We start from the raw sequence: 27,432 nt of genomic DNA on the forward strand, positions 1-27,432 counted from the left end.
TATATGTCTGTCCATTTGGTTTTCGCTCTATTTGTATTAATTTAATGTCTACTATAGTGAATATAACATCATTGACATCACGCTGTACATTTGTTTTATACATCTGTGATCAGTGGTTTAGAGGAATGTATTCATTCCTATACAGTTGGGTATTGTAGTTGAGGAGTTATGGTTGCCAATTGGAATTGAATTTTATAAACTATGAGATTTTCTATGGAAAATCTTATTGTTAATACAAATTATTTCTTTTTATAGTAATAGGTAATTCATTAAAAAATTAAATCTAGCTTATTATGCTATCATTTTGACAAAATACAAAGTAATTTTGGATCAGTGACACTACTAGCAAAAAAATTGCAAAATTTCAGAATCCAAGGTCTATATCTTCATTAGCTACAGTTTCCTAAAGTTGAAACTTATAAAATAAATGATTGAAACTATTGTGGTTCCCGATAGTGAGCTTGGCTCTCATTCTGAGGGTTGCGGGTACGATTCCCGCCACAGACTCTGGATATATCTGCAGACAATCAAAAAGCTTCGCAATTTGTGTTTTTTTAAAGAGTATTTTCAGTTTTTCTTCGTTTTTACCACAAATTTTAAATTTCCATTGGTATTGCTATTAGAATTTTCAGGAAAACAAATGGAAATTACTCTGAAATACAATTGGAAACTTCTGAAATACAATTTTAAATGGTGTCTATACAACTTAAGGAGGGCGGAAAATCCAATTCGAATTATTGTTAAAAACCATTTGAAGGTTTTATTTGTTAAACCTTCGACTTTTATTTTGTACACCAAACACTGAAGTCAATGGCGATAGCTAAAAAAAAACGTAACATAGACCCTACCGTCCTCAACATTATCTTATCAGGTGTTCAGATTCTCCATATCTCCCCGATGTTTTGAACTATTTCGACAACCTTACTTTTTTTCTTACATCGATTTTTAGACTCACTCATACAAATGCAGTAGATCAATTCAATAGAGTTGGCCACTATGAAGAAAATACCAAATAAAAAACTGTTCCTGTCTGTCTTAGTTGCGCGTTATTATACGCTTCACCATAAGTGGCAAGGGTATATATAAGTTTGTCATTCCGTTTGTAATTTCTACATTTTGCATTTGCGACCCCACAAAGTATATATTCTGGATTATTATAGATAGCGAAGTCGATATATAGCCATGTCCGTCTATCCGTCTGTATCAACTTTCCGCAGCCCCCCAAATAACTTACATATGTACATTATTCTTACATTAATATATCGGGAATTCTTCCGGCTCGGTTGCTATCTAAAATCGACAAAATCGGCCCAAAAATGGCTGAGATATAAGGAAAAAACCGGGACAACCTCATCTAATGATAGATATTTCAAAGTCAATTGCAACGATGTATATAAGGTTATAGTATGTTCGACTTACATTGGGTCAAAATCGGGAAAAATATTTTTTAAACCGAATTTTTTTCATCAAAAAATTTTTTTGTCATAAATTTTTATTTCAAAACAAATTTTAAAAAAATTTAAAAAATAATTTGAAAAAAACTTTCCAAGAAAATTAAAAAACAATTTCCAAAAATAATTTTTAAAAAATAAAAAAAAAAAAAAAAAATTTTAAATTTTGTTTACCTAAAAATATATAAAAAAATGTATTTTAAAGTATAATTTGGAGAAGGGTATATAAGAATCGGCATAGCTCTCTTGCTTGTTTTTATTACGAGTTGTTGTTGTAGCAGCGTGAACAATTTTACAATATTTAATCTGGGGTTCTGAATACGATCCCTCAAGTATATCAGAGCCGGGCATTGGCAGAATAGGCGTGACACAGTCTCCTACTATTCTTCATTTCGACAGCTTCTACAGTAGTTGAACCGTAGGCACATTCTTCTAGCATGTGTTCCAATTATGCAGTGTTCTGTAATAAAAGAAACAATTAGCCTTATTTGCTCACGACGGAATCATATAAGTAGATTCGTCCTGCCGGCTTCGAATACGGGGCAGGTAGACCTCGAGATAACACAGATGGAGTCATTAGTCCACCTGTTATGTATAGTATCATAAAGTTTCTGCTGTACAACCATCTTATATTTTGCAAGGGAAATACCAGAAAAGGGATCAATCGACTCCTCAGCCATCATCGCTCCCATTTAGGCTATTACAATTTTCCAGATTTACATCGTTTCCAGTGACCCATATAAGCGTTAACCTAGAATGTCTCGCTATCTCATTTAGGCATACCCGGTATTCCTCGGTTAATTTAGATGACGTGAAGGCATCCCCTAGTCCGTTAACGGCAGCCTTGCTATCAGTAAATATACACATATCACCAAATTATGGAAGTTGTCTTTGTCCAGTTGCATCTGTAGCATTTGTCTTGGATGTAATCTGGGTAGCGTCGGACGTCCATTCGTATATGTCGGGGAAGGGATCCTACATTGTTACCACTATTTGTGTATGGCGGTAACATCTGATTATCAGCATCCTCGTCTCCTTATATACATGATCCATTGTGATCCTAAGTGCATTGTTTTAATCGTTTGTAAGTTCGTCATTGGGTGTCTCTGAGGTTTTGGCGGTAAACAAACTGGGGTGAATAGGTTGGTAACATGTCATTTGGAACTGTCTTGTCAATGGACCGACCTTCAGTATCCTTGTCTCCTTGTGTATATGATCTACATTTGTTAGCTCTTGCCTTATATTCTGACAACATATTGTTGAATATGTGGACTAATATTTTGTTGACCATGTTGAGCACTGCGTTAAGTTACCATTTTTTGGGGAGGAGAGTAACGGTACCTTCCTTTAACTCATGTGGCAGTGTTTCAGTTGTACAAACTTCGCGTATAAGTGGAAGCAAAATATGTGCACTAAGTGGATCTACCTTCAGTAGTTCCAGTTGAATGTCCGGCTTAAACTAAATCTAAAGCCGGACAAGCTCAGCTAACATCTTGCATTTATTGGTGGTGCGTGCATCTACAAATTCTGTCCAGTGTAGCTACAAATACAATGCGGAGGGTCGTAATTTAAACATTTCTAAAGTGGCGAAGAATATTAATGAGAGTCGTAATTTCTGCCTGCTTTAGTTTCCTATAAACAGTTAATAAAGTATCATTTTAATCTTGCGTTGAGAAGAGTTAGAAATCCAATCTCATATATTGATAAGCGACTGATGTCAAGTATCTAGGAATAATGAAGGGGGAACAATGATCACTCCTAATGAAGGGGGATCAATGTTCCCCCTTCATTATTCCTAGATACTTAACATCAGTCACTATAGTAGTGATCTGCAGTTTCTGGGTAGCACCTCTTGGCTTAAAGGTAATACATCGTAGAACGATTTCTACTGATATGGTGAATGAGTAGAAACAATAAACATTTCTAGATGGAGGAAAAAAGCGGGAATGATTGCATACGTTAAAATTTTTGAAAAACAAAATTTTTAAAAATTTTAAAAGGAATTGATGGCTAGAATGTCGCCAATATGGTGCAGTCGTCCGCATAGGTAATTACCTTCATATTCTGTGGGGGCACTGGGAATTTAGAGAGATAGAAGTTAAAGAGGCGACAGGACCCCGTCCTGAGAGACTCCTTGTTTAACTCTACGGAGTTTTGAGCATTTGTATCTAAACTCCACTAATGACTGCCTGCCACTCAGATAGTTCACCATTTATCTCTTCGTGTTGTGGACCACAGGATGTCCTGAAAGAGTGTGCGTGACTTACAGTGTCGAAGACCTTTGACAGGTCTAGTGGCACTATGATAGTCCGTTCACACGGCCTTTGCTGATTTAAGCCCAACAACAATCTGTTTGTTGGGCAAAGACTAAGGATTTTAAATTGAAACTGATGAGCTAGTAATAGCTAATATACCGTAATTTGCAGGAGCTTCGAGATGTTCCTCGTCATAAAGGTACATAAAGGAAAGTATCTTAGTTGTTGTCATCATATGAGTTTTTATTCTTGGGAATTTTTCCAGTTGTGAGTGATTTATACTTACTGTTTTCAACCAGATAAACATTCTAAAAATCTGTACTACTTTTCTGATCGACAATAAGAAACGTTTGATAATTCATGACTCAGGATTTCTACAATCATGCAAGCTACGTATACTGTTATTGTAACAGGTCTGCTGTTGTTGAAAGTTCATCTAAGTGAAAAATACTTTCGGTTCATCTTCGGCCATGTCAGAATCGGGTCGTTCCGAATCGAAGATTCAATTATAAACTCATGCTGTGGCCTTCGATATCCTAGATACGACCCAAATACTCCGAGGTGTTCGTTCAAAAGAGGCAATGAATAAAAGGTTACCTGTTGAATTTATGCTGAAACATCCAGATTTCAGTGATATCATTTTAGAAATTGTGATACTAATATGATGAAAAGTTATCTACTGAAGTGACTAGTTTTCGATGGTGAATGATGAAGCTATTCAAAGTTCTGACTTTTCACTAATTTGTTACTTCATGTGATTTTTTTTATTTTTTCTTTTGTTATGTGATCTGAATTGCAATTCAATCATTTGCAAAATACGCACATTTTTTTTAACATATGTTCCTTATAACGACATGATAAATTAATTTAATAAAAAACTGATCGAGACAAAATTGTTTCTCATACAATTTATGCATTGATACATTGAATGCGTAGTTTAAGACAATTAAGTGCGAGAATTGTAATGAATTTTTTTGGTCACTAAAGAGTTATTGACCCAGTGGCCCTGTTTTACTCAAAAATAATTGCAGTTTTTGAAAAGAATACTTTCTTTGTTGCATGTTTACATGCATCATTGGCAAACAAACCACTCGTATGTGGAATAATAAGTAGTTTAAAGTGACCAGTTGGTTGTTATTTTAAGCTGGAATATGTTAATAAATTTTATGAAATAATTGAAGAATTGTGTGTAATAAATCAGAGTGAAGGAGAAAATTTAATGTGAACTGTTGAATAAGTAGGTTGCAGTTTTCAATGCTGTCACAAAAAGGGGGATCATAATAAATTTCATGATTTCAGCAGCTCATAATAGAAGTTATACACCCAATATGTTAATTTTAAAAATACCGCGATATACATTTCTTTTAATTTAAAGGTTAAAATAACTCGACGCATGCTCTAAAGACAAAACGATTTCGACGAATATTTCATAGAGAAAATATACGTTATTTCTAATTTAAAAACATTTCGACGAAAATTCTAAGAAGAAAACAATTCGTATGGTATTCCAAAAGAAAACAATTCAACAAATATTCTTAACGGAAAACGATTCGTCAAACATTCTAAGGAAAAAAGAACAGACGAACATTCTAAACTGAAAAGTATTCTCATGGAATTATTTTCAAACAGATAATAATTCCATGGGTATTTCAAAAAGAAAACGATTCCAAGAATAATCTAAATACATACATACGACGTACATTCTAAGAATGAAACAAATCATTGAGTATACCAAAAAGAAAACGATTCTTCAATTATTCTAATGTTGTTTCAATGTGTGGAAACTGCAGCTTTTCCACCTTACTGACATTCAATTGTGAACCGAAATATAACAAATATGTTCATAATTATTAATTAATAATTATAATACGAAAAATTAAAACAAAATTAATAAATGATAAAATTCTCTTGGGTGAAACCAACTTTGCCAATTTCATGTTAAATATTCTTTAATTGCATTTTTTTTTTATATTTAACAAAAGTGTTTAATTTGATATTGAAAACTACCACGTAATAAAATACATTATGTGTGTAAAAGTATTGAAAAAAAAAACGTTTTAATACTTTTATAAATTTTTGATTAAGGTGTTAATTAGCAATATGAAATAAATTTTAAATGATTTTTCCAGTTTGGCTTTAATAAAAATTAATAATTATGTAAAATCATTAACAATTAGTAAGTGGTTTTTATTTATAGAGCAGAGGGATTAATAGGAAATATTTGTATTGTAAACAAATATTTATTATTAGGATTAAAAATCATTAGAAATAGGTAAAATAGAGTAGAAGGAGTAGCTTTGGCTACTCCTTCTACTCATTAAACTTTTATAGAAAACAGACAGATACTAACGGCTTTCGGGTATACCAAGAACAATATTAGAACGAATAAATTAAATCAGAGCAAATTCTCAAGATTGTATGTGTCAAAGAAGTTAATTTCCAGCTTATTCAATATTAAAAATATTGAATAAGCTGGAATGAGTTATAAGCACCTACGCCCAATCCTGTACAGAGTTAAAGAGCTACATAATATTATAGTAGTCACACTATTATCTAGTCTATGGGGCAATCTTTATTGAGAATACTGCTCCAAGCGGTTTTCAAATGTGCTAAGGTAGACATTGGAAGTTTGGTTAGAGTCCGTGGACAGCCAATCATCAAGCAGCTCACTTGGGTCCATTTAAAACTGATTCCATTGTGATACCCAAGAAGTAAACAGCAGCATATTTATACTACATCCGTTGTTTCCAAGTAGATTCCAACCAGATTCTTTTATGAAGGAATGATCCACATTCTTTATCTTGATACATACGATTGCGATCCGCAGTGCATTGCTTTGTAAGTCGCTATTGGATGTTGCCGAGTCTTTGGCGGGTATGGAACTCGCAACCTTCAGACTGATACTCCATCACACTATTATCTAGTCTCACTAAGTTAGCCAAGCTACCAATATACCCACTTCATTACAACATCGAAATAATAATGCCAAATAATCGTTTTCTTGTTTTTAATGATGTTAAAATGTTGTTGCTCCAAAAATACTTCGTGTATTGTAATTTTGGCTTCACCGTAAAGGCGAGCTTCTGTTTTTCATGTGTTGGAGAGGTATTATTATTTATATTTATAGTTGCTAGGTGGAATATAGGGTATCTACAAACAGGTTAAACTTTGCCTAATCCCTCAGCTTCAACCAGTCTCCTACACTTATTGGCAGCTCTTCCTTTTCTTCGGCTACCGTAAGTGTTCCAGTCAAGCGCCGTTCAAGTGATATTGTCTGAGGCCTTCCTCTACGTGCCCAATTCAATTCCAATTGGATGCCCCGATAGACCAGTCGACAGTGTGCTGAACTATTAATCTGAGGGTTGCGGGTTCGATTCCCGCCAGAGATTCTGGGTGTATCTGCAGACTAGCAAAACGCTTCGCAGTTTGTTCGTCGTCGAATTTAGTTTTTAATTGTCTGTTGATCTGTTGTTGCCCATAATGTGGCGTTGAATAAAGTGTTGGGTCAGAGATTTGCCTCATACACCGGTTTATGAACACTTGGAGAGCATTTATTTCCTTAGTGGCAAATTTCGTATTGCCGTATTTCGCTCGCACTCACACAGAACAACGGATTTTAGACTAGCTTCAAATATTTTAAGTTTGGTACGCTTAGAAATGAATGCAGACTCCCAAACTTTATTCAGAATTCCAAACGATGCTCTACCTTTTGTGATAGGGGATCTTATATCATCACTTGCTCCACCATTGCAGGAAGTAATACTTCCAAAGTAGCAGAAAGAGTCGAAAACTTCTACCGGTTTTCCGTCTAGAAATATAGGACGAATATTGTCGGTATTAATGCTCATTATATTGTTTTTTGCAGGTGCTGAAGTTTTGTCTCGATATGGGAGTGTTTGTGTGCCAGAAGACATATGTCATCTGCATAGTCTAGATCTGAAAGTGTACCATAAAGGCCCGATGTAATACCGGTGTTATTGATTGTTACATGATTCATTATTGTGTCAAGTTTTAGGCGAGAGAACACAGCCCTGGCGGACACCAGTCTGGATTTTTATATTGGAGCTTAATGGGTTCTCGAGAATGATCCGACAACTAGCTCCATTTTACAGCTCTTTGACCAGATTGATCACTTTCGCCGGCACTCCTTTACATTCCAGTGCATCCCAGGTCGCTCTATGGTTTAATGTATCGAAGGCTTTTTTGGAATCTGCGATAAGTCGCATGGTGTTCACGTGATCAATACATGAACTTCAAGCTCTAAAGCCTGCTTGCTTTTGCCTTAGATTCTGACAACTTATTGTTGAATATAGGGACTAATATTTTGTTGACCATGTTGAGCAGAGTTATTCCTCTCCAATTCTTGCACTGCGTTAAGTTACCATTTTTTGGGGAGGAGAGTAACGGTACCTTTCTTTAGCTCATGTGGCAGTGTTTCAGTTGTACAAACTTCGCGTATAAGTGGGAGCAAAATATGTGCACTAAGTGGATCTACCTTCAGTAGTTCCAGTTGAATGTCCGGCTTGGGCTTAAACTAAATCTAAAGCCGGACAAGCTCAGCTAATATCTTGTCTTTATTGGTGGTGCGTGCAGCTACAAATTCTGTCCAGTGTAGCTAAAAACAGAATGCGGAGGGTTGTAATTTAGTGGCTACAACAATAAAATTGTGAGGAATATTAAGGAGAGTCGTAATTTCTGCCTGCTTTAGTTTCCTGTAAACAGTTTGTAAAATACTGTGGTACTCCGATTTTAATCTTGCGATGAGAAGAGTTTGTGATGCAATCTCATATATTGGTAAGCGACTGATGTCAAGTATCTAGAAATAATGAAGGGGGAATAATGATCGCCCTTCATTAGGAGTGATCTATAGTAGTGATCTGCAGTTTCTGGGTAGCACCTCTTGTCTTAAAGGTAATACATCGTAGAACGATTCCTTCTGATGTGGCGAATGTGTTGAAGACAAGAAACATTTCTAAAGTGGTGAGGAATATTAATGAGAGTCGTAATTTCTGCCTGCTTTAGTTTCCTGTAAACAGTTTATAAAGTACTGTGGTACTCCGATTTTAATCTTGCGATGAGAAGAGTTAGTAATCCAATCTTATACATTGATAAGCGACTGATGTCAAGTATCTAGGAATAATGAAGTGGGAATAATGATCCTCCTTCATTAGGAGTGATCTATTGTAGTGATCTGCAGTTTCTGGGTAGCAACTCTTGGCTTAAAGGTAATACATCGTAGAACGATTCCTTCTGATATGGTGAATGAGTAGAAACAAGAAACATTTCTAGATGGAGGAAAAAAACGGGAATGATTTCATACGTTATGTAACGTTCCTAAAGAAACTTTCGAATTTTGACACAGTTTTTAGTCTGTCAAAATCATGGATCTCATTTTTGCAAAAGAGTGACCTGAGAACTGGGGACATGTGTCTACTACAGGCGCGGATCCAGGTCAAACATTTGGGGGGGGGGGTAAATTAAAATTTGTTCTACATTTTTCTTTGTATTCCTTTTTTATATGAAAACTTTTCGGTTTTGGGAGGAAATTTCCTATTTCCTGGATCCGCAGCCTGGTCTACTACTATGATTTTAAGACCCTAGGTGTGGCGGAAATTAATTTTAATAGGCATTTAGTGGACGATCGTACGTTTGAGGTTAGGAGGAGTACGGGAATTAAATAGTAGCAGTTTCTGTTTTGGTGCCGACTCTGCTTTTTGTGATTGATATCCTTTGGATCAACACTTTTCTGAGAGAGTAGAGAAATTAAATAATTTTCTGATTACATATTCTAAGTATAATAAATAAATTATTAATTAATAAGAAAAATTTAATACTTGGTATTATTATAATGGTGTATATTAATGATTAAAATGTCTGTATATGTTTTAACAATTAAATAAATTTTCGGTATAACTTATGAATAAATAATTAATTGTAAATATGACTAAATATTTGCACTCTCCGAGAATTAACAATTAAACTCTCTGTCAACAATAACTCTACAATCAATAAACTAACATCAATTTTTGTTAAATAAATATGAAAAAGTACTTCTAATTAAACAAATTCCTTTGGTTATAAAATATGCCAAATTATAATTAAGTTTAGTACCAGCCCAAAAACAAAACGAGAAATATCGCTTTAAATTCGAGTTAAACAATAAACAAAGAAATACTTAGTTTTTGTTTATGGGATTTTCAAAGTTAAAATTTATTTTAAAATTAAATATTCACTTCTTATATATGTATACTTAAATACCGGTTTGACATTGATCCAGAGGTTTTTGTTTAGTTTTGTATTTTTTTTGCAACTACGAGGGCTGACGGGAAAATTCTGTAGAAGAAGAATTTTTCCTAATGTTACTTTATGGCGTTTTATTTATTATTAATCTAGGAGACTGTCTCGAACTAGGCGAATAAAAATATTTTTTTGCCTCGATTATTAGAATGTAGGTTGTCATTCTTTATTCAGTTTAAATTAAAGGGAGCAATTCCCAAATATTTTCGACATGAACTTGTTGATCAACAGATCTATATTAATCTTCTAGGGTACTAAGGACTGAGATCGAAAAATTCTTTAGACAAGTTTTTCATTAAAACTTTTAACCCAAGTATTATTTGATTTTTTTTGCATGTCAGTTATTATGTTTAATGTCAATTATGCTCATTTGTTGTTAATTAGTGACCAGAAAAAAGTGCGTACTAAAATTATTAAATATTTTCAACAAAACCCAACTTGGTCCTACAAAAAGTTGGCCAAACAATCAAAGGTCTGCCGTCAAATTGATTCCAATGTTATTAAACAGTATTGGGAGAACTTGCCCGTTGATAGAAAACCTGGTTCAGGTAGAAGGAATGGTCCAAATGATGTGTCTAAATAGAAAGCATTTTCAAAAGAGCTCCCAAAACATCGGACTATTTGGTACGAAAAGTTAAAGGCAATGCAGGTTTAAAAGCATACAAGGCTCAAAAAGTTCCTAACAGGAACTCTGCTAAAAATTTAGAGGCCAAAGACAGATCACGGAAATTCAAGTCAAATTGTATACAAAACTAGTTCGCCCGGTAGCATTTACTAATGTTAGTTCGTCAAGTTTCTCCAACCCTGCCTGTTCTTATTTATTTGCAAATAAAATATCTAAATTTGTACTGCATACTTTAGGGGCTTTTTTATTACAGTTGACTGGACTCAAAAAATCCGGTTTTAGCCGTATTTTTTTCTTTACAAACCATCTCCTGAAAATTTCGAATCGAATAAAAAAAATCGAGGGAATGTTGAAGATAAGTTTAGGACCCAAAGCAGCCAAATGTTTGTCAAAAAAGCCAAACATTTGTTACAAAGGGCTCTATAAATACAGAAATTTACATCAAGAAATGTTTACAAAAAAAATGCTTCCATTCATAAGACTTCTTAATGTGTCCACTTATTTTTGGCCTGATTTGGCATCCAGTCACTGTGGTAAGAAAGGTCTTGAGTGGTAAAAGAACAATATTGTGGTATTTGTACCACGAGAGGCAAATCCTTCAAACTGCCTGGAGCTAAGGCCAGTGGATAGATATTGGGCTCTTGTTAAAAGAGAATTGAAGAGCACAAAAAAAGTGTCCAAAAGTGTGGTAGATTTTAAATGGAGATAGACAATTTGTTCGAACAAAATGACATAAAGCACTATCAGCCCAATTATGAATAAAAAATTCCGCGGGAGTTTGTTACCCGGGAGTTTTTTTCCCATTGAATTTGAATAGGAACAAGTAATAGAGCTATATTCGGCTGTGCCGAATCTTGTATACCCTTCACCAAATTATACTTTAAAATACAAAATTTAAATATTTTTAGTTTAGTAAAATTTTTTTTTCGAATTGTTTTTAATTTAAAAACTTTTTTTTAATTTAAAAATTTTTTTTTTTAATTTAAAAAATTTTTTTTTGTTTTTTAATTTTTTTTGGGGAAAAAATTCGTCAATCATTAGATATCCATATTGTCTATATTAATGACTTAGTAATCCAGATATCGGTCAAAATAGGTCAAAAATCGATGTTGTCCAGGTTATTTCCTCATATCTCAGCCATTTGTGGAACGATTTTGCCGATTTTAAATAGGAAACTTCTCGAAAGCATGTCTGACAGAATTATTGAAGATTTGGATCCCGAGGTTCATAAAAAAATCAAAACTGTAAGTTTAGTGGTTTCATTGTTATTATCATATACATATATGTATGTTAAGAATTTTTTGATCTCAGTCCTTAAAAAGCTTATTGACAGATGTTGTTTACATATTAAACAAAACTTTAACCCCCATTTTCTCAATCTCTGGTTATTTTTTATCGTGACGATAAACTGACAGTTCTCATACAAAAAAAATGTTAATTGGAGGTTTATCGTTACGAAAAACGATAACCAGATATTGAGAAAATGGGAGTAACTGTACTTTTCAAATTGCTCTCGTACTAATGAATTATCGCTAACTAACTGACTGTTAAATTTTGGAATTCACTGCAATAATTTTGTGTTGTAATTGGTAACTTTATATTGTTCATATGAACTGTTATTCCCCTTCGTACAAGTACATTTCAAATGTCAGTTCCAACTTGAGTTTGTGAGTGTTTTTACACATTCACATACACAGTTGAGGCGGAACCATTCAAATGCAATAACAATAACAACAATATTATTGGCCGCAACAGCTAATACCAAAATGTTAATTATCTAATGGTTTTGCAATAACTTTGGTAAATTTTCTAAAATCAAACAAAATGTTTTTGTATAAAAAAACAAAAAAAAACACAAATCGTGTTTGAATATTTAAGCAAGAAAGACAAAAAACCTAAACAAAACTTTTTCTGGTTTAAGCTTAGCTTTTAATATCAACAACAATCAAAAAAACCTTTCAAAAGCTTAGTAATATGCAACAAAATAAAGAGCTTTTAATGATATTAGTTAAGGGAAAAGGTGACCAATTCTTCCAAAAAAGCAAAACTTTAGGTAAAATTTGACTTAACTAACAAGTTTAAGTTTATTGGGTTTAAACTTAAAATTCCAGCATTATTGATGGAATTCAAGTGTTAAATTCCAGTCATTCCAGTCAAATTTCAAGGGTTGATATTTCAGTAGCAATCTTCAGTGAAAAGGAAACATTACAGTGTTAATACAGTTGAATTCATCCCTTGAATTATCACAATTCAAATCGCATGGTCCATATCCGTTTCGGTTATATACATATGTTATTTCGGCATGTTGTGCGCTCTTAGAAAAGTATTATTCTACATATCCATAAGCCTATAAAAATAAAAGTCGTCTGGGTTAAAAACTATGTCCCCTCGATATAGTTTCTAAGTGATTTCCAATTTGTATTCCTAAGATATTCCAAGTTTGACATCATCTCTAATTCGACCAAATGCAGGTCAATATTCCACTGTTTAGTACTCTTCATCATACGCTCTACAGATCGTATCGTTGGATATAAACATTCGAGACATCTGTATGTCCTATTAACTCCTTAACTGTTAACTCCTTAACTGTTAACTCCTTAACTATTCTCAGTGTTATTTGAAGTTCTTCCCTGAGGAAAAAACTTTCATTTGATACTGCTGTTGCTGAGTTGACAATATTTGGCCAATTGGGAATCGGGTAGTTGCGGAGCGTAGATCCAATTGTCGTGGGAATGTTCTTCAGTAGTAATATTAGCCTCTGGTAATATGTTTATTATCATTTTTGGCCGTTTATTATTGATTCTTCTATTATCATCAATCTATAGGTTGTAAATAGATAGCGGAGTCGATATAGCCAAGTCCGTCTTTCCGTCTGTCTGTTGAAATCAACTTTGCGGAGTCCCCAGACAACTTACCTACCTGATTTATACATCACCATATCTGCTATAGTCCTGGTTCGGTTGTGATATAAATTGGGGAATATCGACCCAAATCGGCTGAGTTAAAAGCAAATAAAACACGACTTTCTCGGTTTTTGAACTACTTTGGAACAGGTTGTCCATCTCCGTGCAAAATCTACTACCACACCTTTTTTTGTGCTCTCCAATTCTCTTTTAACAAGAGCCCAATATCTCTCCACTGGCCTTAGCTCCAGGCAGTTTGGAGGATTTGACTCTCTTGGTACAAATACAAAATTATTGTTCATTTACCACTCAAAACTTTCTTACCAAAGTGACAGGATGCCAAATCCGGCCAAAAATAAATGGACACTTAAGAAGTCTTATGAATGGTAGCATGCTTCTTCGTAAACATTCCTTGATGTAAATTTCGGTATTTATAGAGCCCTTTGTAACAAATGTTTGGCTTTTTGCCGCAACTGCATATTGCTTGCCATACCAAGAACTTTTTGGCAAATTTTGTCTGTTTTTGGGTCCTAAACTTTTCTTTAACATCCCCTCGAACATCAGCAACATAAATATTTTGATTCGGAAGCTACTAAAAATCTGCCATTATGCAGGTGGAATATTTTTATACCCTTCACCTTCGTGAGAAAGGTTTGTAATTTCCACAATATAATTTTCCGACCCTATAAAGTATATATATTCTGGATCCTTATAGATAGCGGAGTCGATTAAGCCATGTCCGTCCGTCTGTCTGTTGAAATCAATTTTCTGAAGACCTCAAATATCTTCGGGATCAAAATCTACAATAATTCTGTCAGACATGCTTTCGAGAAGTTTCCTATTTAAAATCGACAAAATCGGCCCAAAAATGGCTGAGATATAAGGAAAAAACCTGGACAACCTCGATTTTTGACTTATTTTGACCTATATCTGGATTACTAAGTCATTAATATAGACAATATGGATATCTGGTGATAGATATTTCAAAGACCTTTGCAACGACGTATATAAGACCATAGTAAATTGGACCTACAATGGGTCAAAATCGAAAAAATTATTTTTTAAAAAACAATTTTTTTTAAAAAATTTAAAAAACAATTTTTTTTAAAAAATTTAAAAAACAATTTTTTTTAAAAAATTTAAAAAACAATTTTTTTTTAAAAATTTAAAAAAAAATTTTAATTTATAAAATTTTAAAATAACAATTCGAAAATTTTTTTTTTTACAAAAATTAAAAAAAAAAGTTTTTTCCATTTTTGTTTTAATTTTTTTTATTTTTGAAAAAGAATTTATGACAAAAAAATTTTTTTATGAAAAAAAAAAATTCGGGTTAAAAAATATTTTTCCAGATTTTGACCTATTGTATGTCCAACTTACTATAAATCGTGGCAATGGACTTTGAAATATCAAAAATAGGCCAAAAATCGAGGTTGTCTCGGTTTTTTCCTATATATCAGTCATTTGTGGGCCGATTTTGTTGATACAGACGGAAATGGCTATATCGAATTCGCTATCTATAACGATCCAGAATATATATACCAGTGGTACGCAAAAAGAGGCATTTAATTTAATCTTTTGGGTAAAAAATAAAATACTTTTATTTTAATAAGTTTTTTTTTCTTATTTTTTTAGCTCTCCCACTCTTGCTGACATTCGGGGAACATTCGGTAAGTTTAATATTTCATAAATATATCATAATAGTTTTTATGAAACAAAGTTTTTGGATTTTGTATTGCCCTGTAGATTCTAGATAGAATTTTAAGATCAATGTTCACATTATTTGCATTCTTATAACTGCAATATAGACCAGCATCCGGCAAAACTTCATTTGCAAGGGAGATCTGTTTAGAGAAACGATCTGCTTTTACGTAAATCTAATTATTCATTAATAGTTATTGTGTAATTACTGTTGTTATTACTAAACAAGTTTCAGTTTATTGACATTAATAGGGCTTTGTCATTAACATTTAATTACAAGCAATTGACTGATCTTATTTATTGAAAAAAAAAGGTATCAAAAAGAGATCACATGTATTTTGTTATCTTTACTTTCACTACAAACTCCTAATGAAGCAATTATGAAATGACTTTTACTCTTATCTAATAACGTTGTTTGAATTCGTGTATTGTGATTGTTTTTTAGTTCATTCATGTAAGTTTTTTTTTTATCTTTAGCTGTTTGTTATTTCATCTACAGGTTAATTATATTTTTGTTTTTTATTTTTAAAACTCCGTAGAATTTGTATCAGTGGTTTTTGATTCAAGTTTTTAAGTTGCTATTTGGTAGTCTAACTAGTTGTGTGCGACTATTTCGGTTATCGCGTCTGTATAATTTTCGGACAAACAAAATACTTAAATATATTCAATATTTAGTATAAAAAGTGTTTAAGGTAAGTCAATCAGCATTCGTTTTTTTTTTGTTTGTCTGTAGCTGTTTTGACATTTTGATATAGAAGTGTAAAGCGATCAAAACAAAAAATTTCTGTAAATCACTTGTATATTTGGGGTATTCACACGGTCTGCTATTAGTCATATTGTAATAATGTTCTAATATATTATAATAGTTGTTGTTGTGTTTTAAACAAAAAAAAGTATTCTTTTTTGACAAAAAAATAAACATAGTTCAAAACATAGAGAATAGACATAGAACGGAAACTCTCCTGCCAAAGACCTAACTCAGTTGTCAGAAACCTAAGTGGTGAGAATGTATTAGTAGAAAAAACTATGTGAAAACAAAAACAAAATTTTTTTGTTTGAGATTTTTTCTCGTTTCCACTCTATGTTTATCTATGGTTCTAATAGTCTTATTAGTTTAGAACTTTTTTGTTTGGAACTCAACAAAAATTTGTTTAAACTATCATAATATATTAGGACATTATGACAATATGACCAAATAGTAGACCGTGTGAATACGCCAATTGTGTTTGTGGGTCGTATTCTTTATGTTTTAAATTACAAAATTGTTATCATTGTAACTACTACCGTTTTTTTCTTTTTTTGTTTTCGCTGCTGTTGTTCATAAATAAATATTTACTCAATATTTATGGCGTTTTATTGTTATAATTCTCACGTGTATTCGTAATTTAATACAAATGTGTTTTGTGCATTTGGGTATTATATTTTAAAATTATGAAATTATTTCCAACATTAACATGAATTTTATTTAACGCATCAGTGAGTGAGTGCTTCATTTAAAGTGTATAGCTGGGCTGGCCATTTTGTTGAAGTATGTGAAATTTTACATCTCAAAAGGTCAAGTTTATTAGAGTTTTTTTTTTTTTTGGTTTGAGCGATTTTGTCCATTTTCAATACCAAGAATTTCTGATCAACAGGGAATAGTTGGGTAAAATTTCATTTCCAAAGCTCCTATCATGCCTTCAACAAACAGACACACGGACAAAACTAGACCGTCTTAGTGTTTTTAAAGGATTCCCCATATTTTAAGGAAACTACTTAAATCTGTATCAAAGAAACTTTACTTGTACATAAGTATTTAAATTAATAATTATCCCTATCGCAAATTAATATTTCACATGAAATGTGTTCCCTTTTACCATTTTTCGTTCATGAACTTTGTCCACTTGAAAAAATTCCCCAACATGGGAAATTTTTAGATGGAATTTTGTAAACAATAAACAGCTGTTACGAACAAAATCAACTATTGTGAATGAAAAGTTCATGGGAATATCACGATTGCAATTTTCCCTTCGAGGGAAATGGATATTTCATGGGAACAAAATTTCATATGTTATTGCCGATAGCGGTGAATAATGTGATGCTTAATTATTGTGGAAAATTCTAAATTTTAGAAAACTTTCTAGTGTTTCTGCTAATATTTATTTAGCAATTTAATGAAATCAAGTATTGTTTGTATGACTTAAAAATGAGAGATTTTTTCAAATGTTTAGTTTTTATTTTGAAATATTTGTACAATCACCCCTATCATGAAAAACGTGTGAAATTTATGTTCCCATGAAATATCCATTATCCTCGAAGGGAAATTTGCTATCGTTTATTGTTTACAAAATTCCATCTAAAAATTTCACAACATGGGGAATTTTTGCACGTGAACAAAGTTCATGAACGAAAAATGGGAAAAGGGAACACATTTCATGTGAAATATTCACCCCTATCGTGAAAAACATGTGAAATTTATGTTCCCATGAAATATCCATTTCCCTCGAAGGGAAAATTGCTATCGTGATATTCCCCTGAACTTTTCATTCACAATAGTTGATTTTGTTCGTAACAGCTGTTTATTGTTTACAAAATTCCATCTAAAAATTTCACAACATGGGGAATTTTTGCACGTGAACAAAGTTTATGAACGGAAAATGGGAAAAGGAAACATATTTCATTTGAAATATTGATTCGGGATAAGGGTGAATATAAATTTATTCAAAGTATTGGCATTGTTAGCTATGACAAGAACTGCTCATTTTTTGAGGGCAAGAATGAATCAAGCCAAATTCGGATGTTATGTTCTGAAGTGAAGCATATCCCAGAGGGAGCGTTATGCATCAATCGTAACTAAGGTCTGGAATATAAGGCGGTTGAGGTAAAACATCCCAACCACTTCTTTCTAAATAGTTTTTAACAGGTATTGCAACATGTGGCCTAGAGATGTCATGATGGAATATTACGGTTTCATGTCTGGCCGCATATTTTGGGCGTTTTTCGACCAATGCTTGTTTCAAACGAATCAGTTGCGTTCGGTACAGGTGATGGTCTGGCCAGATATCAGCAGCTCATAATAGATAGGATCCTCTGGTTCCACCAAATACAGAGCAATACCTTAGCGCCATGAATATTTGGATTTGGTGACGATTCGTCTGGTTGGCCGGGTATCACATACGATCTCTTACTCCTCGGGCTATCGCAAGTAATAATTTGTCATCGCAAGTAATGATTCGCTCCAAAAATGATTTTATTTTATAGTGTTCAAGCATAATTTCGGCCATGCAAAATCGTCTTTCAATGTCTCTCGGTATGGTACCCAATTTCCCTGCTTTTGGATGAATCCTGCTGCTTGCAAACGTTTTGAAATTTGCTGATTGTGTAGCGGCCAATGATTTTGCAAGCTTTTGTTGAGTTTTACAACACCCTTCATGGAGTAATGCCTCCAATTCTTGGTCTTCTAATTTTTTTGGTTGGCATGTGCGATCTGTGTTGAGCTAATAAGCTTTTGGCTTTTAGAGGCAAGTACCTCCAATGACATCACCGTGTTAAAATAATGAGATAAAATGCTATTGATTAAGTAGAGATGCAAAACGTTGAGTTAACGTTTTGCATGGTATAACAAATTTCACAATTTTTAATACGATAAATCGGCAAAACCTTTAATAAATCGGAGTTATCCTCATTACAACGCTATAGCAGATGTATAAATATGAGAAGATAGTTAATATTAGTTAAAGTTTATAAGCAATGCTCATTAAAAACTGGATTTAATTAAATTTAATCTTGAATGATAATCTTATTTATCATGCTAAATAAATTTAATTTCTTTTTATTAAATACAACTGAGTATGGCTGGCAAATAACCATCATAAACAGTAATTTTATCCTACATATAAATATGTATAACAAACAGATGTCTAAACATATTTAGTGTAAAAACATATAGGGATTACTTTAAATCTAACATGTAGCCTGCTGTTTTATGCTCTAAATATTCAATTTCATTTTGTATTTATTACAACAAAAAAAATCCTAAAACAGATTTATATATATAAAAGGGCAAGCCAAATACAATGCCAATGAAATGATTAGCCTTTAAACTTATCAAAACAAAAAAAAAAAAAACAAAAATACTTTAATTAATGTATTGATTTGCATTTGTTGTTATGATCATTCATTCATTTAACCCAATTCAAGGACTATGGTAATTTGTTTCAGCTACCAAATTGAACAAAAACTACATTTCTGTACAACTCCACCTGCCTCCATTGCGCAGTTATCTAACCCAGAGCAAATTTATATACGTTCATATATTCGCTGTTAATACAAAATTGTCCATTACACGTGTGAAAAACATTTAGTTGATAACAATTATTTTCTTTTTTATGGTATTTTTGCACAATTTACGTATTTAAAGGGGGTTTTTCAAAAGTGCAAAAGTGAGAAATTATACTTTAGCGGGGGACATTATTGGGTTTTGGGAATTTAAATATAAATATTGTATGGGTGGGCTTGAATATATTTTATTTGAATAAATTTCCACAAGTTCCCCAAGTCTTACCTAGGTTCACATTGTGGTTCCTAGACTTCAGACAGTACTTTTAGTAGTTCAGTATTTTCTTGTGAATTGAACAACTTATCTCCTGAATTGCCAACTACACTCCAGCTAATCTTCTTAATATTTAAACCGCCTATATTCAATAGGAAATGGAATACAACTCTCATGTAAGGCAGAAGCTTTAAAGTATATTCAACTAGTTTTGTAAACTAGTTCTATTGAACAACCTATCTCCTGAATTGCCAACTTAACTCCAGCTGATCTTCTTACTATTTACATCGCCTATCGAATGGAATGTATTCTCATGTAGGAGCCAAAGCTTTATGGTATATATTGAGGCTTCTCTGCAGCGTTCAGTAAGACCTTTTAGTGGTTCACTAATTGCTTGATAATTAACTAAATCAATTCCACTATTGATAAACTTCTATTCTGAATTGCCAACTACATTCCATGTGATCTTCTTACTATTTACACAGTTGATATCCGAACGAAATTGGAATACAAATCTCATGTAGGAGTTGAAGCTCCAAAATATATTTTGAAGCTTTCGTTCGCTTGTAAGAGAAGGCGAGAGTGATTAATTCTATCGATACCACAATAGTGCGTGTCCGATCACTAATGGCAACAAATTCGGTTGCCATCACGAATCTGTTTTCTCTGTGTAGAGGGACATATTATGGTCAATGCAGACAGTGACATATAATGGTATGATGCATATCTATGTTTTCGTCTCTAATTCGACCAAATGCAGGACATTGCCACAGGTAATTTTCCAGTATATCGTCCTCCTTTTCACACGGTCTACATATTTTATCGTCGAGCCAGATGAGACTTCGAATCTGTATGTCCTGTTAACACATTAACTAGTATTCTCAGTGTTGGTATATATAGTTTCAGAATCTCCCTTGCGTTCTCTTGGTTTGGGTTTACCATTATTTGTCATTCTTTAAATTTGGGATGGGTTTAAGAATTTCCAGATTGATTGCATGATCGCATCTTGAATAGTTTGTCCGGCTTTTCGTTCCCGGAAATGGGATTCATATTATCTCAAGATTCGCAATTGAAGTAAGAATTCATCTCATGCTTACATTGTAAGGTTTTGAGATCTTACATCTTTGTTTCTTAGAGCTTTAATAATCGTTTGACTATCCGTAAAAATACAATTTGGAGTTGAGTTATCAATCCTCTTCAACCATTTAATAGCATCCGTAATCGACATTATCCGCCATAACAGTATTGTGATCTAGAAGTATTTACCTATATTAGGGTTTAGTTCGTAGAAGTCCATTTCCCGTTCGGTAACCTATTTTTAAAGGATCTTGGTAATTTCTTACTCTCGTTACTTCATTCCATTCTTCCCAGTCCGGTATTATTATGTGTCACATCCTGCAGTAGTTAATATTGACTTCTAATAGGATGTAGAATCCGGCCGAAACCGGGGTTTTCAGGCCGAAACCGAACTGTGTTCTATTAATTATATTCAAAACATGTTTATACTTTGAAATTCCATAAACTTTGTTTTTCCTCATAAAAGTTTCGGTTTCGGTATTCGTCCAAATTATTATCGAATACTGGTATTTGGCCGATTTTGGGCCTAATCCAAACCGAAAACTAATATTCGTACTTCAGTAAGATGTTTATAATATTTTGGAGTTTGGTTATGGGTTGAGTTATCAGTCATTGTCCATCAATCCGTCAATATAATTATAGTCATATTTCAGCAGTATTATTGATAATATATTTGTAATAGCATTCGTCGATATAGGTCTCATGGCACCACATCTGCCATGCAGCATAGTCTTTGTACTTTTTGAAGATGTTTAATATTAACTTCTCTAAGGATGTCCACCATAATGTCAAGACATATGGGCAATTCCACGAGAATGACTACCACGACCGAAAACCCAAAAACCCTTGAAACTTTTTTTCAAGATGATTTGAATAGGAGAAAAAAGTAAAATATTACTATGTGTAAGTATTTAGAGCTTATTACAACATATATATTGTTTTATTATAAGAGAAAGATCTGTCACGTACGGCATGTCACGTGCGATATTAAATATTATTTATTATAAAATCATCCAAAGATTGTCTTTATTTAAATATAACGGATTGTAAAGGAAAACTATTTCGTTTAGTGTAAGAAATTAAAAGAAAACATAAAACCTCTCACGATTCAAAATGTCTTCCGTTTTATGTCACGTACGATATACCCTTATTTCGCTCAATATTTTGGACAACAATATTTCGAAAGACCTTTTTATTATTTTAAAATATAGTACCCTCTGAATGGAACATAAAGACGAAATTATGTTTCAGATACTCTTATTTTTGCAAAATCTATTCCACTCTATAGGCGTACAAATGTCACGTACGATGATATGGAATTGCCCATATGTTAGATATATAGCGTGTAAAGCCTTGTTTACTCCCTTGAGAAATTTCATGTCAGTCAATTAGAAATGACTGATATATTTCCAGACTATTTTAATTCTCTCTCTCTGAACAATTTACTGAATAATCTGGTTTTGTTACAGCTTGAGAAAATTAAGATTCTTAAGAAGAGAATAAAGATTTTTTTTTTTTTGAAGAGAATATTTATTTCACAAAATCTCTCAATATCGGAAACCCTTTCAAACCGGATTTTGTTAGTTACAGTGTGTTAAAGCTGCTGACACTACAATTTCTGCTTGTTTATACGTTTATGTAAATTTTAAGTTTATATACATGCCCATGTGTGGATTTGAGAGTACAATTTAATGTCAATAACCACATAAGAGTGGTTACAATGTAGTTTAGAATAAATGGTATAATTTAGATTAAATTTTACAAAATAAAAAAACAAAAAAAATTTAATAAATTTAGCAAGTTTTTTTGTTGTTTGATTTTCAGTATTTAAAATATAAAACGTCAACAAATTTTATTAGTACACTGCTGTTTACAACAAGCCACAGATATGCAAATAATTTGTAGTATATTAAATGTTTTGACATTTGAATTGTTTAATTACTTCTTGTTGTAGTTTGCTTTTTGGGAAAATATTTTTCAAGGAAATTATGTAGTATATTATTTGTAAATAACTTGAAAAATATTTTGTCAAATTAAATATTATCTAAGTGTTACAAAATATTTTAAAATAACTGTAATCAAGTTATTTTAAAGTTACAATATCATAAGATCATATTTTAAATAAAGTATTTATCAAGAAAATATTTTAATTTATAAAATTAATATACAAAATATTTAACATAAATAAATTCAATTCAATTATTCTGTCAATGCCGTACAGCTATACAAAAAGTTTATGGCATTTCTCACTTTAAAGATCATTACTGACCATAAAATTGTTTCCATTGAAAGCAGACAAATTGGCATGTATAAATAAATAACAAATTACTGAGGAGTTTTCGGAACTTACCTAGGCATTTTTTTGTGAAATATTTGGTTGATATTTGCACTGTTTTTTTCAATGGCGCCTGCAAATGCATGCTTCGCAGACTTTAAGTCGACAACAATTAGTACATTTTAATCCCACATATCTACAGTAGCCAAATACTGTGAGATGAGAAAGCTTTTGCATTAATTAAAATAATGTTCTATTGGCAAAACGTTTGTTTATTTGGAATAAGAATACTTGATTTATAAGAATATCCCTTATATGTTTATACGCCTTGGACATGGGCAATATAACTCTTGAGTTTTGATTCTATCTAAGTTCACTAATGCCTAGTTACTTGGCTAACTGTAATTTACATAATTTTGGGTCGTTTGAAACTTAAAGAGAAATCAATTGGTTACTTTACACATCCCAGGGAATCTAGCGAAGAGTCAATTTTACTTTAGTGTGTGCAAGAAATGTAAAGTGAACTTAGCTTTAATTATATCCTTCACCATGAGTGCACGTTACTAAAAATATGAAAATATTAACCTATTTTTAGTATTTGTCCACAATTCTTTATTATTTTTTTATACTTTTGTCCGGAGCTTCTCAACCGCGTACTGGAGAGGCCGAAGATGGTTATTGGTGAAGGTAGGGTATCCAACTATATTGAGTCGCTGGAGCACCGACGCAATGTCGATGCGTTTCAATGTTCAATCGGTACTACAATCGAATGCGTTTTCATGAAATTATTGAACTTGTTCCTGATACCCACAGATTTTTACAGGCAAACAGACCACAGGCTGTTCTTATGTGGATCAAACTTCCCGCTGAAGTCTTTCCTCTTTGTTTCAATGTAAGAAAGTTCAAATCGAATGTCCTGAAACAATACTCACTCTTTCCTCCCTCCCATAACCTATTTTCCTATTTCCAACACAATGCTTTGCATAAGTAGGGGTCTTCCCAGAGTGCTGGTCCAAGAATAAAACAAGTAAGGGAATCTTATAACCCTTCACCAAATTATACTTCAAAATACAAATTTTAAATATTTTTAGGCAAACAAAATTTATTTTTTTTATTTTTTGGAAAAAAAAATTTTCGAATTTTCGTTATTTTAATTTTTTTTTTAAATTTAAAAAAAAAATTTTTGGTGAAAAAAAAAATTCGGGTTAAAAAATATTTTTTCCGATTTTGAACCATTGTGGGTCCAACTTACTATAGTCTTATATACGTCGTAGATATCCATATTGTCTATATTAATGACTTAGTAATCCAGATATAGGTCAAAAATGGAAATATAGGTCATAGCTCAGCCAATTGTGGATCCCAAAGATATCTGGGGTCTTCAGAAAATTGATTTCAACAGACGGACACACATACATGGCTTAATCGACTCCGTTATCTATAAGGATCCAGTATATATATACTTTATAGGGTCGGAAAATTATATTGTGGAAATTACAAACGGAATGACAAACTTATATATACCCTTCACACGAAGGTGAAGGATATAAAAATAATGGTAACGTGAGAGTGGCTAATTCAAAAAAAACTGCATCACCAAACGGAGAAGAATTGGATAAAGAATCGAGAGTAAGAAATAAACATACCGGTTCAAAGATTGACTCAGCAAAACCATTGCAATGACTTGCAATTACAGAATGACATACTTTAAAATGACTACACATTACCGGCTACATTACTTAGAAGTAGGCTAATAATGACTTATTTATTAGCCTATATATATAACTGCTTATTTGATAGTCATTTGCATACCAACCATATAAAGAGTTAATTTAAGTCTCATTTAGTTAAGAATATGTTATGCATAAATAGAGATTACTTTTACTCAGAGCTTCGAATTAATTAATTCAATTGAAATTTTAATTTAGATTTAAAATATTCAACAAATAATTTAGCTACTTTCAAAAGGTTTTTCTTTTGGAATATAATTCAAAATTAATTCAAAGAATTTGACTTAAGCCATTTTGTAATATATTTGAATTGAAGAAAAATTTAATTAAATTAATTCTTTAGATAATTAATTCTCAAAGGAATGAATTCACTACATTTGCAGTACTAAGGAACTATGCCTATGAATTAATTTGTAATGAATTCTTTAATGGAGTGCTTAAGTGAACAAATTTTATTTGATTTTGAAATTTTAATTAAGAATTAATTATTTTGAACCTTTGCTTTCACTCTAACTTTACAAAACCAGCCATCATCTATCCGCTAACGTAACGTAGTAACGGTTGTGAGATAACATAGCTTTTTTAGTGACAACGGCTTCTGGAGTCTTTTATGTATCCAAATAATGACTACATGTGGATCCAATAACATCACCGTGTTACAAAAATGAGTTACAGTGCTATTGTGTTAGTAGTGAAGTGCTAAAATATTTTTTTAACTCATTACTTGGGATCGTCCATGATAAAAAAAATTTGTTATTGGTTTCCTTATTTTTTTAGAGTGTAAAGTAATTCTATAAATAAATAAAATAAGCAAGCAAGTAAGAATTTTATTGATGTTTTAGTACAACATTTTGCAAAGTAAGCGATACATAAACAAAAAACTGTTGACTTTTACCCGCAATATATCTGCCTTTCATTCCCGGCTAAACCAGTTTATTTGACTCAACCCTTATTGGTTAGAAAACAAATTGTAACTGATAAGTACAATTACAATCAGAAGTAGTTATCGTAAAACGTTTCAATACATACTTTGTAGTATAAACCATAAAACGTAATATTCTATTTAATAATAAACCACATTAATTCAATTAATAACGCTTTAAGTTTTTATAACAATTCAAGCGATTGTTCTTATCTGTACTAAAAATTAAACTATTTTCACGTTAATATTAAGAACATAGTATAATAAATGGCTCAACTTTGAGTTTTTATATTTATTTACCAGAATTATTCACATTCCCGATTCTTTTACATGAAAATTACGATACTTGTCGAAAACAAACCTTGAAATAAAAAATCAATACATGGCATTAATATATGAAAATGATTTCGGGGATTTGGCCAACACGTCCAATTTTGATCCACTTTTTCGAGCCTTATGTACGACTATGTCACGAATAACACGAACAATGTTGACCTCCAGGCTTCAATTGATGCTGGTTTGTCAGCTTAAACCAGTGACTACATGTGACCCTACAGGAAAAAATAGATCGTTGTCAAATCGCACATCCTTGGAGGCCAATTGACAGGTCCATTTCTCGAAAACAAGTTATCACCAAAATTTGATTTCAATAAATCAATGATTGCGGTCGCACGTAGCGCCATCCGGTTGAAACCACATATCAACATCAATATCATCCATATTTTCAAATAAAAATTGATTGATCATGGCGCGGTAACGATATCCATTGATCGTAACGCATGCTCCGTTTTCATTTTGAAAGGGTTAAACCGCACCAAACGATGCATTTTTCTGAATGTAATGGAGTCTGTAGGGTTTGTTATGGATTGGTCTCAATCCATATGCCGCAAATCAGAAAATTACGATCGAATTTACTCGATATCGAATGCGGTAATTCCGCCCCTGTTAAGCTAAAAATAAGCCTCATGGCTTAATACAATTTTGCGATAAAACAGTCGCCTATAAGTTGCCCGAATGGATAACTGATTTTCAAAGTAAATTTGGATAATTTGGTAGCTTTGTTCAAGCGTCAATCTATGCATGATGATTTGCCAGAGTATCCCAGCAAAAAGTTTGCTAGTAAGCCTTATTATTTTTACCAGTTATTTTTATTCGCGATTTGACTAAATTTATGAGTCTCGCTTACAAATGTACTTACGTTAACCCCCATAATGTGTACTTACAATTACCCCAAGAATATGTAGCTAAAAAAATAAAAAACAATTGCCTTGTGTGGGAATCGAACCGGTATGCTCGATCATAAATGTCAAAAAGTGAGCGCAGAATCACAGTTCGTGTGATAGTTAACCTTTTCTTAAGTTCTATTGGGTTTATAAAAAAAACATCCTTTATCTTTATATTATGACCCTTCACCTTCGTGAGATGGGTATATATAAGTTTGTCATTCCGTTTGTAATTTCCACAATATAATTTTCCGATCCTATAAAGTATATATATTCTGGATCTTTATAGATAGCGGAGTCGATTGAGCCATGCCCGCCTGTCTGTTGAAATCAACTTTCCGAAGCCCCCAAATAACTTACATACATGACTCGTACATCAATATCTCCGGAATTCTTCCGGCTCGGTTGCTATTTAAAATCAAGAAAATCGGTCAACAAATGGCTG

At 32.5% G+C, this 27,432-nt stretch overlaps 1 protein-coding gene across 2 annotated transcripts in view; it reads left to right on the forward strand.

Moving 5' to 3' along the window:
• The window catches only part of Ctr1A (Copper transporter 1A), a 71,738-nt gene that overhangs the window by 1,259 nt on the left and 43,047 nt on the right, over positions 1–27,432 (forward strand). For both annotated transcript variants that reach the window (XM_065507184.1, XM_065507185.1), the window contains exon 2: positions 15,164–15,198. The gene's annotated coding sequence lies outside the window, so the exon portion shown is untranslated. The remainder of the gene's footprint in view (positions 1–15,163; positions 15,199–27,432) is intronic.

The sequence above is a fragment of the Calliphora vicina genome, chromosome 4, assembly GCF_958450345.1.
Source record: "Calliphora vicina chromosome 4, idCalVici1.1, whole genome shotgun sequence".
NCBI classification, from domain to species: Eukaryota; Metazoa; Arthropoda; class Insecta; order Diptera; family Calliphoridae; genus Calliphora; species Calliphora vicina.